This window comes from Mastacembelus armatus, chromosome 19, assembly GCF_900324485.2.
Source record: "Mastacembelus armatus chromosome 19, fMasArm1.2, whole genome shotgun sequence".
Taxonomy (NCBI): domain Eukaryota; kingdom Metazoa; phylum Chordata; class Actinopteri; order Synbranchiformes; family Mastacembelidae; genus Mastacembelus; species Mastacembelus armatus.
This window is the reverse complement of record NC_046651.1, coordinates 8,061,277-8,076,373: the sequence shown is the minus strand read 5'-3', so window position 1 is coordinate 8,076,373 and position 15,097 is coordinate 8,061,277. Positions and strand designations below refer to the sequence as shown.

At 41.4% G+C, this 15,097-nt stretch overlaps 1 protein-coding gene across 3 annotated transcripts in view; it reads left to right on the top strand.

Moving 5' to 3' along the window:
- Positions 1–1,200: 1,200 nt before the first annotated feature.
- rhbdf1b (rhomboid 5 homolog 1b (Drosophila)) overlaps positions 1,201–15,097 on the top strand; it is a 28,205-nt gene continuing 14,308 nt past the window's right edge. For 2 of the 3 annotated variants that reach the window (XM_026315347.2, XM_026315350.2), the window contains exon 1: positions 1,201–1,541. The gene's annotated coding sequence lies outside the window, so the exon portion shown is untranslated. The remainder of the gene's footprint in view (positions 1,542–15,097) is intronic. The other variant, XM_026315346.2, reaches the window with a different exon arrangement.

Below are 15,097 nucleotides of genomic sequence, written 5' to 3'. Positions count from 1 at the left end.
ATGGTTTAGTGCATCCTTTACTTTTTTTTTAATTCTCCAACCTGCTAAAAGTGAGAATTTGATCTTACCACACCCTGAAACACCTGGTCAGACCTCTATAGCATACAAGCTATAACCACACAAATATGATCCTTTGTACTGAGCTTGATGCTGTGCGCTGTATCTGAACACCACATTGTTGTAGTGACTGAAAGTTGCAGTGACAAGAGAAAGTGGGCGAGGACAGTATAAAGATACAGGTGGTGGAGGGAACAGGACACCGAGCCTGCAGGGGGAGACTGTTTCAATAAACCACCCACCTGCACTCAGTGAGTTTTCTGACAAGACTTAAGCTATGATGGAAGTGCATGTTTCCTTAGGGCAGTGTGACAAAGCTACAATATCCTGTAGATAGGTCTGCTGTGTAGTGCACATGCACTTGTAGGAGTAATCACAACAGACATTATTCTCTATTCTCTATTTGATGCCTCCTGGCAATATGGTTTTTATAGATGGTTACCGGTGCTGAAATGTCACTAAGATATAAATTAGAGTTAAGGCCTCATTGTTGTACTAGTGTGTGTGGAGCAGGAAGTTCAGTTACTCATGCACTTAACTAGAAAGTACCTGAGTCTCTCCACCTGTTGGCAGCTGATATTGAGGTGTTTAGCATTAGGAGGAAACATGGGGCAGAACATACATTTCTGCAGAATTTCTCTGAGTGTAAACATGTTTGTCTGATAGACGTGTCTGCTTTAAGATCACATTATTGGTCCTGAGCTGCTGAGGCATATTATATTATAGATCATATTAAATATCCCAAGGTGTGTAGCTTTAGCTTAGGCTTTAGCCTAAATGAATGATAACTTTTCCTAAATGTGTGTTTTGTAGCTATCAAATGTGCAAGCACAGTTTAGGGTAAAAACAATTAGTACGTTTCATCATGTTAAAGTTAAAAGGAAATAAAAAGAACTTGAAAGACAAAATTGGTTGATTCTGCAATTATTATTATTATTTTTTACCTATTGTTCAATTATTTAACGTTTTTGGTTACTGATATTCTAAGAAAAACAGCAAGTGAATGACCAAGTAAACAATATTATAATGTGGACACAATACTCTTCCCTACTGCACTCAGTTATGTGAAACCTGATCATTTAAAGTCTGACACTTTCTAAGTGTACTTCTTTTAACAGCAGCCTGCAGTTTCGTGGTATGACCAGTAGGCGGAGCTGAGAGGCTGGTCGGCGGAGCGGCAGCCACCGGGTCGGTCGACGTCCTGTTATGCAGCGGCGGCAGCAGCATCGTGGGTGGACCGGGTCAGAGACTGCGCTCAAGCCGGTGCGGTGGGTGGACAGCTGCAGACTGAACCGAGGCTTCACCTGCCTGATGTTTTCCGTCTGTGGTGCACGTGAACAACGCCCTCGCTAACATCTGGAGCTCGCGCTCAATAGTGAAACTACTGTTCCTCGTGCCTGCGTGATGAGCGGCGGGGACAAGTTGTGAAGTGAGCGGGCCGGGGCGGCATCTCACCAGCTGCTGGAACCGGACTCAGTGTGAAGGTAAGCGGGGAGACGCTGGGTGTCATACCGAGCGGGGTCGATGCGCACGCGGGCTGACACACACCACACGCCTCGCTGTGTGCACGAGCCGTCAGCATCTGGCTCTCTGTTACGCAGCTTGTTAACGGCGCTGCTGCAGCACGCGGGGGTCTCTCCCGAGGGGTGCGGTCTCACCCATGGGTGACAGTGTCAGGTAATACGTGTTGTGTATTCAGGGTGTTGCACGTGTGGACGTATTTCTTGGACTTTCAAATTAAAATTCCACGTTCACGTGAAGCTTCTGGCGAGGTTGTCACGTCAGTAGTTAAACAGGAGCAGCAAGTGAGAGTGTTTGTGTGTGTTTTACGCCCTGTCTTTGTCTGACACTCACACAAGTGTGTGGGATCTTACTCCCGGTGTAACATGTTCGATTTTACCACGATTCGTCTTTGGTTTTGTTCCTGGCTCTTCTGGTTTTATTAGTTTTATTAGTTTTATTGCTTGTGTTTCTGGGGACATGGGGAACTGTAATAGTATGAATCTAATGAGCTGTGTGTGTGTGTGTGCGTGTGTGCGTGCGTGCGTGCGTGCGTGTGTGTATGTGTGTATTCCTATTTGTGAACATAAAGCCATGTAATACCTCGTGGCACCAGCAGAATAAGATCTATGTTTTATGCTCTGAAATGCTGCAGCAAGTCAAGTCAAAGTTGCATGCACATACATATGTGATGCACACACACACATACACACACACACACACACACACACACACACACACACACACACAGGTTGTAAGAGTGACAAATACATTTCAAAGTACTGCAGGCTGTGGTACTGTGGTGCTGAAGGAGCCCGGTTTGGTTACTGGCTGAGCAGAAATCCCACCGAGACAATTAAACTACTGACCCGTGTCATCTAGGACTTGTCCTGGCTTCCTGTTCGGAAAGATGGTAGGAAGCAGACGTTTGAGCCAGATGGCTGGAACACACACACTGGATCAGAGGCCGCTGTTTGAACCTGCTTTGTTCTACATGGAAAATCCATAGTGAGCTGCTGGAGTGTGGCAACAAGAAATCAGTGAAGCTGCTCACACCCGTCACTGTATCATAGCTGGTGGATGGATCCTGATGTGTGTTTGAGATTCAGCGGTGATTGAATGTTTCATTTTAGAGGGAAAATGCACATCTTTTATTTTCCCTGTTACTCCAATTAAACAATGAGCACTGGAATAGAGCTGCAACAATTAATTGATGGCTGGCAAGAAAAGCAATCAGCAACTAACTCAATAAATGGGGATGGCATCATATATTTCTCATGGCTCATGCATGCAAACACTATTAATTATTATTGATTAAGCTGCTCCTGATATTGTGGATCAATCCGTTCATTTTGGTCTGTTACACTTTCCTAAAGAGTCCACATGTTCTGAATATAAATAAACCATTAAATGGTCCTTTTCATTCTTTAGACCATGTCACCAATAATGACTTTTGCACCTGTTACAATTACTACTCCTGCTAGAGGTCGCCTAATTATACCAGGTATCAATCACCTACTGGTAAATGCAGCTTGCCCCTACTCAAGTAGCAGGATAACAACAACAACAACAACAAACAGCCAAAGACAAGCAGCAAACCCTCGCTTTTTAGAAACTGGATATAGTTCATGTTTGTTATTTTTGGTTGAAAACTTGCTGTTGCAATAAATCAATGAGGTCAAATTGAAAAAGTATTATTTAAAATAGTGAAATGATCCTTTATCACCCCTTCAAGTCTCTAAATCTAATCTTTATTTTTATTTTTCAAACTGAAAAGCAGCACACGGTGTTAAAACTCACCTCTGCTTCGAAATCAAACATGTCCAGACTTTGACTGCAAATTATAACCGATGTGTTTGACACAGTTTGAAGACAAACGTAGGAGGTGACACAATGACACTCACAGCTCTGAACAGGAAGCCTCCTGAAAGATGGTTTCTCTGGTGTGAACCATCACTATCGATACAGAGGTGTAAACACAGTAGGTGTCATATTTTACAGGTGTGTTTTTATCTTTTTGTCTCTTCTCCCTGAGTTTACTGTGTTAAACATGTTTCAACAGGTTTGATAGAAAAGGAGCAAGTGACAATAGCAGGTTTATTTCTCGGCTACTGCTCTCAGAACTAAAATGCACCTTCATGTTTATACGAAGCCCTCTTCTGGGTGCATTGGGATGGAAAACTGGTTTGGTTCCACAGCAACCCTCCAGCATTTTCTTAATGCATTTTTTCAGGGCAGTTTGCCCATGAGTAAATCGTCTCTGCTACTACAAGCTGTACTGCTTGTCTTTCTTGACTTTAACTGAGTATTTATCTCTTTTATGTTGTCACTTGATTTAATGATGTAAAATGATGCCAGAAAATAGTGAAAAACGACCATGACAACTTTGCTGAAATGGAAATGTCTCCAATTTCCTTGTTTTGTCTGACCAACAGTCTAAAATTTAAAGATATTCAGTTAAAAATGTAAAACTAAGAAAAGTAAATAAAATCTTAACATCTTGGAAGTTGAAACCAGCAAACTTGTTTAATAAATGACTTAAACCCTTTAACACAGATTCCGTACGTCTGTGATCCGTGAGTGGTTTTTTTTTTTAAATAGTTTTCAGCCATGCCTGTGGCACATCCACATTTTTATGCATGAGTAACATTGAAGGAAACAGATATGCTTCTGTTTTAGTCCCACTGTCTACCCAGGCAGTGTAACAGCTTGAATTTTACTCAGGCTGTATCTTTATTTTCAGTCTGTTTAACATGTGTAACCACAGTAATTCTGTATTGGGCTCTGAGTGCTTTTACAATGCAGGTGACCTACACTTAGTGCTGTGTTTGAACGCCTCGTGTGTGGACCCACGGGGAACCCTGGAGCTGCTGCTAATCTGCTGCTCACGCTATGCCGCCTGTCTGTTGGTTGGTCTAACACTTTGGTCTTGACTGAAATAATTCCTCAACTATTGTATGGACTGTAGTCAATTAAAGTCTCTTGTTAAAAAGAAGCGGATGTTGCCCCTGGGTACCAATTGCTTTCTGGACAGAGACTCTGGGAAAGGATTAGCATGAATGGACAATCCTGAGGGAGCCATTAGATGAGAGAGACATTTTAATTGATCTGCAACGTTTGCTGGAGCTGTGTGAACTGTTTCCAGTGCCAGTCTCACACACCTGCTGCCTTACACTGTATTGGAGAAGGTGCAAAATATTTCATAACATAAAAGTTTGACGTGCACAGAGGTTTCTGTGGTCTGCCAGTCTGGTACTGGTTGAAGGCACTGGTTGTGAGTTTAACAGTGACATTCCAGTTAGGGACTGCTTCCTTCAGATGGCTGTAAAAAGAGCACCCAAGTTAAATACAGATTTTTAATCCCTGGATAGATCGCAGTCAACACTCTGTGTCTTTGTGTGATTCAGGTTAATTGTGCGAAGTGTGATGTGTGCGCTGTGTAAGCAAAGGCTTGGGATATTCTCAGCTGCTACATGAAAGATTAGCAGTGTCAGGACTGCGCTCTGCTCTCTAAGTCACATGGCTTTCTGACTGTGATTGAGGCTGTTGTGCAGTTTGTTTTACCTTCTTTTCCCCAAAAGACAAAATGATCAAAATTTGAGCTGATCCCCAACGATCATCTGCAGAGGGATTTCTTTAATCCTCTTTCTGTCCATGTCTGTGTCCCACTGTCTCTCTGTCTCTCTCTGTGTGATGCTCCCACTGAATCACAACCAGACTGATACAAATAACAATAAATCAATCCTGTTAACATATAGTTGAAGGCTGACATAACTACAATACTGGAGTGTGTGTCCTTTAATTACGTTTTACTTGTGTCTGGAGTCAGGATTGTTAAAAACTACAAATTCCAGTAGGGATCACATTCCAGGTTCAGGTGAGGAAATCAGTTTTAGAAGTCAGGTTTTGAGGAATAAACTTGTGGTGGTTTAGTGGTTTCATTTTATTTGTTGACAGAAAAGAAAATATGAAATGACTTGAGCGTTATTCACTGTAAAGCGCTTTGTATAAAAATATCTGCAAAGGGAACAGATCATCATTATATTGAACTTGTAACAAAAAGTCTGGATGAATAGCAAACTGCCTGTCAGGGAGGAATTTTAATCTGCCCATTATGTGGCGTATACTGGTTTCCAAAGTCTTCTTCAGTATCCATTTGATGACAATGCTGTCCTGGGGCCAGGGTTCTCCTGAGAGACTCCAGACTTCTCTATGAAGATTCTGAATAACTTCTCTCTGTTTCTTTGAAACCACAATTTTGACCTCCATCTTGGCCTCTAAATATTCTTTTCAGAGCCAAATCTCTCTCCCCCGCTATCTTAGCCTAATGTGGCATCTGTGGGCAATTACCATTAACTTTTCATACAAGGCCAGCCAACAGAGGAAGCTGTTGTATTGGCGCTCGCAGCATGGGCTTGCTGGCTGTGCAGAGGGATGACAGGAAGGAGGGATGTTGGGAGGGATGGATGGCTGCTGAGGAGGGCTATTCATGTCTCCAGGCAGGGCCATACTTGACTAGACACTTATTGTGACGGTGACCTTCCTGTCATGACACAGCTGACACAATGCAGCTTCATATGAGGGTCACAGAGCTGCTCACTTTGTCCTTCCTGTCAACCCTTCACTGTGTCGTCCCATCTCTGTTGTTTTGTACTCAGTCATTTAATGTTTAATCATTTGATAATACTTAATAATAGTAATAGCACAGGAGCACATAAAAGCTTATTAACCACGTGGCTTTACCGAGTGAACTCTGAAGCTTCAGGCCATTCAGCATATTATGCACAGACTTCAAACAAGTCTTTTGATGATGCTGTAACAAGGCTGACAAGTAATGGGCAAGGAGTCCTGCCCACATCCATGGAACGTTGACCGTTTCTGTGCACAAGGCTCTGTTTGGCCATCAGCAGCAAAATATATATACTTGCATGCGTGTTTGTGTCTCACAGCCTCGAGGTGTAAGAGACATTGCTACAAACAGCTTTAGTGGGAAAGTCGATGAGAGATGCTTTCCATTCTTTCATCAATAATCTGCCCTCGAGCAACTCGCTTTCTGTTCAGCAACCGATATGAGAGAATTATAGAATTAAAGAACGTGGAACGTAATAGACACAAAACATAATTATATTTTGACAGAGTCAGAGAGGTGGAGAATGTCAAAAGAGGCCATAAAACAACAGGAGTTGAAGTTAAAAGCTTTCCCTGACTGTCAGCATCGGAATAAAAAGCAGCTATCATGCCCACTCTGCCAGGAGTGGAAGCAGTGCGCTGCACACACACACCTGCACTTATGAAACAACTACTGATACTGATAAAACAAAGTAGTACGGTTTTTAATGTCAGGGTCGCTCGGTATACCGTGCAGCACTACTGTTGTGTGATGCTGGACTGAGGTTGGTATCTGGATAAAGTAAAGCAACAACAAAGAAAAACAAAACAATGAAGTTGCAGGTTGTAAAACAGAACATTGTTCTGGAGTCAAGATATTTTATGAGCTTTAGTTTAAAGGTGATAAAGCCCACAGTAAATAAACAAAACACTGGGTGTGTTTACTTGTGATTCGACAGTCAAGTTGGACTATGAAATGAAATGTGAGACTTGGTTCTTGATTGTTATATAAAGCCTTCAAAAACCCTTGACCTCAGCTATATAAACCTCAGAATTACAAGTTTAGTTTTCACTCTTTTGTTGCAACAGTGTTGTGGAGTTTTCATGGGTGTTTTGGATGTCAGTTTGTAGTCCTTGGCATAGCACCTAGTCTAAACATTGAACATGGACTTCAGCAATGATGAACTTTTGATGAGTGGGTGCCACATCCCAGATGTCAAAGTTCAACGTGTAAATAGTCTGTGAGGTGGATCATTTGGACCAAACTGGTGTACGACTAATGTAATGTACCTGGTAAATTCCATTAACGCCACATTGGCCTCAATTACTCTGCTAACCAGGAAGGTACTTAATTCTGACAGTGCTCTGTGCTAACAGGTGTTTCTAGTGTTGCTCTGCTGTCCAGCACTGTAAGACAGACATTTAGCTTTTTTCTGTTTTGTCCTGTGTCCCTTATTCTGTCTGTGCCTCTAACTTTTCAATCCCCTTGTTCTCCTCCTATCGATCTTGCATCCACTCCTTCTCCCTCACATCATCCTGCAGTCCCTTATGGCAATTCTCACCAGTTCCTACTTTATTAGAGACCTGACTGGCAAACAGGAACCAGACGTCCTCTCTGCTGGGAAATCTCTGCTCTGGCCTCTCAAGTCCTCTACCTGGCATGAAGCTGACAAAGAATTATGCTGTCTCCAGTGGAATCTTTGGTCGAATGTGCCATGAGGTGTTGGAGCAGTTGGACTGATAAATGACAGGGCTGGCTTTTTATTAAGGGAGTTTGTCCATCAGGTCAGTTCTGCTGCAGTGCCTTGCTGCTGCAGAGCTTTATTGTTTAACCTGACAAGGAGTGAATCACTTAATATGGACTGCTTTTATTCAAAGCTTTAATGAATGTGCTTCTCTTCATTTAGTTCCACAGTCTACATTGCAAGGACAAACTAGCATTTTGTTGTAATACGCCTGAAAACTAGTTTCAGGTAACGTTCGTCCGTTACTCACTGGGGTAACGACGTGCACGCTGGTGCGAGGGCTTCATGCACTGTCGTCTCTGCAGCTGCACCCAAACTAAACTCTGGGGCTCAGAGGCAGATACAGGTAAACTAATGCAGATGTTTGGCAAAGCAGAAAGACAGGCATGCACACAGACTCACACCCTCACCAAATGCATAGAGGTATGACTTCACAAGCACAAACATGCATGCACATACACTCTCATGCACACATATCCTGCATTTTTACTCATGCAGCAAGCCCACACACTGAAACTATGCAAATGGAAGTCACATGTTGTTTAGACATGCATATGCAAGGTAGACAACTGTTTTTGATTGAGAAGGAAAATTTCCATCCTTCGTCTCTCTTTTCCCTGCCCATAGTGTCACGCTGCTTTGCTTCAATGAATTTCCTTTAGTTTCTGCGCTTTTTTCCTCCTCACTCTCTATGTTTTCATTCCTTTTATCTTCTCCCAACACCACATAAATGTCTTTTTCAGCTTTTTTTTAATCTCTTCATCTGTATTTCCCTCTTCTCTCTGCCTTGACACATATCAGGTCACCTGCAGACGGGGGCAGTGTGAGTCATGTGACCACAGTCATGTTAACACTGGTAGAAGACTTGCAGTCATTCAATGCAACGTTTTAATGTCATATCATCTGCATTGACTATAAACATTTGATGTGCTGGGGTTATTACTGATGCCAACAGCAGATACCTTGATGTTTTTTTTGACAGCTCTTATGATTTTCCTTCCTTTCTTCCTGTGCAGACTGCTTTGTCAGAAATGTGTGGGTGTGAAATGAAGTGCACTGGGTTGAGGTTTGAATATATGCCAGTCTAGGTTCTTTCCCTGCTTGTGAGATGTAAAAGCAGCTTCCCCGCAGGCCACATGTCTATCTACAGTAGGAAACACGTGATAGCAGTAGCCAATCCTTTAATCATCGTTTGATGAATTTCATGGTAGATATTTCTCACTGTGAGAAAGATCTGAGAGCTTTTGATTAAGCAGTGCCAAGAGTGGGAGAAGTTTAGCTGAGGATTTTGAATTTCTCTGTGTTTGCCCTGGTTTCAAGTTGCCAATTAAATCCCCCTGCTTCGACGGCTGAGTGGTAGAGAGAGATGATTGTGCTCAAAAGCAGAAAAAGCATGTCTGCCTGACCCCTGATCTGCTCTGACTGTCTGTGCTACTGTTTATCTGTGTAGTTAAGCAGCTTTGCTATGCCATTCCCTTATTTAATAGGGCCAAAAGACCACCCTAACAGAGGAGAAAGACATCCCTCTGAAGCATATGAGGTTTAACCACATATTAATAAGTCGATTTTTAGATCTGTAGCTAATGAATATTTCCATTATCAAATTTTCTGCCAATTATTTTCTCAGTTTATTGTTTTGATCTATAAAAAAGTCCTTCACATACTTGGATTTTATATGTGATTTGCTTCTCATAGTGTAAATATTTCCTATACTTTATATTTTTATTATTAACTGGCAAGGGGCACAGTGGGACCCCTATAAACACCCTCAAGGTGAAGTCAGCACAGACTGACCAGCTGTGGCACAGCACCACCTCTACCACAGCAGACGGCATTTCTTTTTTGTTAACACCTATATGTAGTATTGAAACAACAAAAGAACATTGCATTCATATTTACTATAAATAGGTTATACCATCACTGGAGCTTCTGCATTACTACCAGATTGCGTTTGAAGTTGCCTGACAGTTTTCTGATACAGAAGGACCAGTGGGGCTGCTGGTTTTCTACCTGAAGCTTTTGAGAGTTTCTCACTGTGGCATATGGTGTACAGCAGATGGAAAAATCACTTTGAATATGTTCATCCTTTTTAGTAAAGGTAATGAGAAATCCAAGCATCACCAGGGAGTGGGTAGGGGCTACAAGGCTTCAAAGGCCCTTCTCGCAATAGCACGTAAGAGGCACTTCAGGAAATATGTTTTGAATTTTAAGACACACAAGCTGGTAACACTGATCCTCTCCTGTCTGAAGCAAGAAATCAGTCTGACCATGGTCTTTTATACCTTTCTATAGTAATATGTGTCGCTTGCGTAGCTTTAGTAGCAGCTTCCTGTATGTGTGATCCATGTGTGGTTTTGTATTGTATGTGTGTGTAAATGGAAGGGGCGTGTGTCAGCCTCCCTGCACGCTGATGAGATTTGAGGCATAGCGGCACAGTGGCCGACTGACTAATGAATTGCTCACTGTTGCATAATCTGTTGTAATGAGATGAAAGACATATACCACAAAACAATCAAAGCAGTGTTTAGGCTTCATCTCATGAGACCCTGGCTGTGTGTGTCTCTGTCAGTGGGTTTTGGAGAATAATCAAACACATAAATGAATTAAGTACCAGTGTTTTATTGCAGTGACAGACTGTTTGGTATTTCTAATTCATTGTGTAAGTGTTCACAGATTGGGGTGAGTCACATAAGAGTCTTACAGAGGGTGATAATGTAGAGTCACAGAAGCCTCAGTCTGTCAGAAAGTCACAGTACAAGTTGGATAAGATGCTGGCAAGGAAATGATACATGGAGGTTTTCTCTGTTGATGCTATTTCTCTCCATTTGGCAGCTGTTTCATCATTTATTAGTGCTTGTTTGTGTAGGTAGCAGCAGATTACACACACACACACACACACACACACACTTATTAACTCCGCAAACAGGGAGGAAATGACCTACTGTGTTATGATTGTAACATCTGGCCAGAACATATATATAGCCTTGTAGTGGGGGGTGGAGTTTTGAAGGGTAAAAACATAATTCACAGTTAAACTATGTGAGCTAGTCATGCTTTGTTGCATCAAAATAATACTGGATGACCAAATATTACCAAATAGATATAGAGGATTTTGAGGATTTTCATGTACAAATGGATGTGTAGAAGAGCTGAATGCATCATGTTTGGTATCTGAAGTTGAAATGGTTTTAAACTTGTGGTGTTTTTTGTGGGGGCTGTATTCAGACGTATCAGATGAGAATATTGATACCGCTCTAATATGTGTGCCAGTAAGTACAAAGCTAAAGCCAAAAACTGAGCATGTGTCTGTCCAAGCGTAAGAAAAATCTTCCTACCAACACTAAGCTCATCTAAGAACACATATTTTGTATTTTGTAGAATATCAAGTTGTGGAATAAAGTGAGTTTAATTTATGTCCAGCTGCTCATTTATTCAATGTTCATTTGTAGAACCATAACTATATAGACAGTGATAGCAGTTGGAAAGCAAATAAGCAAAATGTAAAACTGTTCCTGTAAGTGATTTTTTCGCCCTAGGTAGGTTTGATGATGAAAGTTTCTTAAGAGGTTAAATAATCTGATGTGCATATGTCTGTCTTTCAGTTTAATTATTCAAACCCTCAAAAACATATGTTTTTTTGGTTGTGAGTCCAAGAAAATCATTTTTAAAGACCTCACATGGAGCAGGCTGTTTTCTTGAGGTAAGTTTTGTTGGGATGTTCCCATGAACACTACTTTCCAAAGTAATGTCCTGAAAAAACACAAAATTTAAAATGGGCCCGGAGGTGCTGTTGGGCAGGTTGTAGTGCCAATTAGAGCAGAGCAAAGCCAGTGTAATAAAGCTCAAACCTCCCTGGACTGTCTGAGGAATTAATCTGCTCCTGAGTCTCCAACCCATTAACTTGGAATTGCACTGGTAATTGTCACTTTTACAGCACCTTCCACTTGGTGAGCAAAGGAACGAGCATGACTCTTCCTCTGTTTGAAAACTGAAATAAGCAATGTTGTTTTAGCTTTTGCTTTACCTTTACCTTTAGACTTTAAGGAAGCTTGTTATTTGGCCACCAGCAAGTTACTTAAAAACACTGATAGTACTAGTATACAAAAAACTGCTTTGTCGACCTGCGACTCTAACAGAACATTTAATGTAAAGCAGCAGAATAAATAGTAGCTCTTTGTGTGTTAACAGAAGAAAACCTCAGCATGAAGGAAGGGGCAGAAAAGAGAAAGAAGACAGAAAGTGAAGAGGAGGGTGGGAGAATAAAAGGAACCAGAGCAGAGATTAGGTTTTGGACTGCTTAACATAAAGAGCTATTGAATATTAAAGCCTATAGACATGCACTCGGGGGAGAATCAGGGAGCGGTGTCAGGACAAGTCTTGCTTCGGTGCCAAAGGGATGCCTTTGTTTTATTCTGTCTCAGCATGTCAGGAAATGTCACCATATGTAAAAAGGATCCAATTACTCTGCTGTTCTGCTACATCCCCTATAGACACAACACGGTGCAGCGCTGCACAGAGGTTTCTCATTTCCTGTGTTGCTTCTTATATTACTTGATATCAGTGATGGTGTGAATGAGACAACAGTTGTCCCAGGATGTTTTTTTATTAGTTGGAAATTGATAGCAACATGAGAATCTTTCATGGCTGTTACCATCTCTTATTATACATCTGAGAGGAAAAGTTCAATAGTAGTCAACACCTTTGAACGTGTAGGTGACAGTTTTCTAATCTTTGACTGTTAAGTCTCAACCCACATAGAATAAAACACCGACAATTTGATGTTTTTTCTTAAAGCACTGTTACTTCACTGCAGTGAGACAGTTCTACAATGACTGTAACTTTCACTTTTGCCACTTTGAGAACGAACGGTTTGGTAGAAACCACTTCCTGCTGGGTGCTGATGACACCATCACAGTGGTGGTACCGCCGTCCGGTCAGGGGTCGGTATGAGCCTCTGTGGCCTGACAGCAGGATGATGCCATGTGGCGTACAGCACAAAGATTACAGTCCCTAATCTCTCTGTCATAAACAAAGAGAGAGGCCGTGATCATGGAATAACAATTGGTGATTTTTGTTGAGGGGATCGGTTTTGGGCCACATGGCATGTCTTGTTCGGCCCAATGGAGGGAGAGGCAGTCAAGTGTTTATATAATGTGTGCATGTGAGTGTGTCTGCATGTGCATGTTTATGCACTTTTGAGAGTGACTGTGCTCATGCCAGTGTGCACACAAACAAACAGTGTGTGTCACCACTGCAGAATAAACCAAGGATGTGGTTATGGATTGTTCTGGCGAAGGTTTCTATTTGCAGGGGTGTGTTTATCCTCTGTGACTGTAAAAGAGCGCTGACGCTTCCACATATGACCACAGAGAGACCAAAACACTGACAGGCAAAAGGAATCAAAGTCAACTTTGTTCAACCCGGCTTTGGTTTTACATTTTTTCACGAAGCCGATCTGCATGTTTGTGTTTTTATTCTCTGTGTGTACAGAATATCCACATAATGTACGTATTCTCAAAATGACAAATGAGTGCCTTACACATCTCTTCACCAGGAATTTGTTAAGTCAAGAGTTTAGTCAGTACAGCGTGTATATGTCATTTGTGCTTCTTCCGGTTTTTTCTCATGTCAAAAACTACATCACTGTACACAACTGAACTTAAGGTCAGTGGTGCTGCCAGGTAAGCTAAAAATATTTTGCCAACCTTGAGAATTTATTTCATACAGTTTGAAATCATAAATCTAAATTTATAATTTGGCACTGACATTAATGAGTAATACAATGTCACAGTCATTGTAGAAGAGAAGAGAGAAATACAAACATCCACGCCCCCAGTAACCTCAGTCGATCAGTATGCGGCACAACAAGCCATGATGTGTTTGACAGTTCTGAACTGCATGGAAACATGTCCTCATTGCTACTGCTCCCTTCTGTAGCTGAGCAATGAGACTTTATTTGTCCAAACATCCCCAGTTTACTGACAGCCACAAGTTCACACCTGTAGGCATTGCTGTATAGCCTCCTGGGAAATGTAGGAGATCATTATCTATATAGACAAGACTTGAAAGCAAGTACACCAGAAACGAGAATGTAAACTTAAATGTATTTAGCAAGTGAGACTATCCAGAGGGGGATTTTCCTTCCTGTTTGTGTCTGGACTGAATCTTTGCATGTGCAACCAATCCCATCTGTGCTGGTGTGTATAAAGAAGTCCTCCAGCTGCTGGTGTTGCTTATCTTACAGCTCAATAGACTCAGCTTTGGCAAGAAGTCCAAATATCATACCATGTATGATGGAAGAGATTATTGTTGGGCTAATGATTTTATGGCAAGAGAGAGGGGAGCCTGTAATTTCTTTCACAGCAATAAATCACAGAATGATTCACAGCTGAGGGCTATGGGAGCTCCTTGTTGGTGGTCACACTGCAGCCCTGTGCAGATGTCCTATTATCCAGTAATAGTCTCTTCACTCCTGCTCAATGACTTCCCTTGGCCTAAGATACCACCAGACCAGAGAAATAGTAATGTTATCCCAAACTCAGCTGCAGCTCAGACGTTTTTTTTTTTCACATTAAATGTAATTTTAGTGAAGCGAGTGGATGAAAGAGAAAGGTAGACATGCAGACACAACAGAGAGAAAACTACTACCAATAAAATTACTGCTATAAAACTAATAATCAAGGCCTTTTATCACAACAAGCCTATCCTAGAGGCAGACCAATATTATTTTGCCTCATCAATGATGCCTAAAAAGCTTTCAAGAGAGAAGAGAATTTACTAAATCTAAGTTTACTTATCCTTTATGTAAATGGGCCAGGCCTTTGCTTATTGCTGATATATTGGTGTTGGTGATGTTAGCTGAATATTAAGAGGAAACTTTATAGAAAACAAAATATGATAGCATATAATTTCCATTACACAGTTAGTCCATTAGAGAGCATGGATAAGTTTGTTTAATGTCACTTGGTGCATTTCAGTCACAACTCCTTCATAACCTTGACTGAAAATATCACTTCATTATCTGACTCCCATTTACATTTAAAACGGCCTTTTTATAAAAGCACGTCCACTGTGTTATATTTCCTCACTATCATGTCAACGGTGCTGATGCTGATGCTGATGCTGGTGAGTCCTGATGGACTTGGCAACTTTATCTTTTCTATTTTAGAGGAACCATATATAGCATT